This window comes from Sinocyclocheilus grahami, unplaced genomic scaffold (assembly GCF_001515645.1).
Source record: "Sinocyclocheilus grahami isolate Dianchi unplaced genomic scaffold, SAMN03320097.WGS_v1.1 scaffold2280.1, whole genome shotgun sequence".
Lineage (NCBI taxonomy): Eukaryota > Metazoa > Chordata > Actinopteri > Cypriniformes > Cyprinidae > Sinocyclocheilus > Sinocyclocheilus grahami.
The window spans coordinates 44321-44934 of record NW_015507459.1 but is presented as its reverse complement, the minus strand read 5'-3'; positions in this window follow the sequence as shown (position 1 = coordinate 44934).

The following is a 614-nucleotide window of genomic DNA, read 5'->3' as shown; positions in this document are numbered from 1 at the left end:
TAAATCAGAGCAATGTCACATTCTGGTCAAGAGCTGCTCCTGGGAGAACTATCCCTCCAGGAGTGCTAACCTCAATGAACGATCTGAAGTCCCTATATAGTCTACACCCCTAATTATCATTAATTGATTAATTAACTTGTGGAAGTGACGCAAAACTCCCACAGTCTGCCACCAACAGGTAAGGAGAACACTCAGGGTCATCACACTGATGCAGATCTAAAATGGGACGCAACCCCCCATCCTTCTTTGGAACTATGAAGTACCGGCTGTAGAACCCGGACTCTGCTTCGCAAGGAGGGACCACCTTGATGGCCTCCTTCCTCAAGAGAGTAACTACTTCTTGTTCCATGACCAGAGCCTCATCGGGGCCCACCAGAGTGGGCGTAATCCCGTTGAAACGAGGCGGAGGAGAACCAAACTGGATTCTGTAGCCTCTCTCTACAGTATGCAGGACCCACTGAGACACATTTGGCAGTAGTTTCCACGCTGCCAAAGAATCTACTAAGGGAATCAGTCTCTCGAGACTGACCTCTGATGTAATGAGAGCAGCTAGCTCGGTGCCCTGTAACGGCGGACCGGTAGGAGACAACCGAATCAGCTGCTCTAGAGACCTC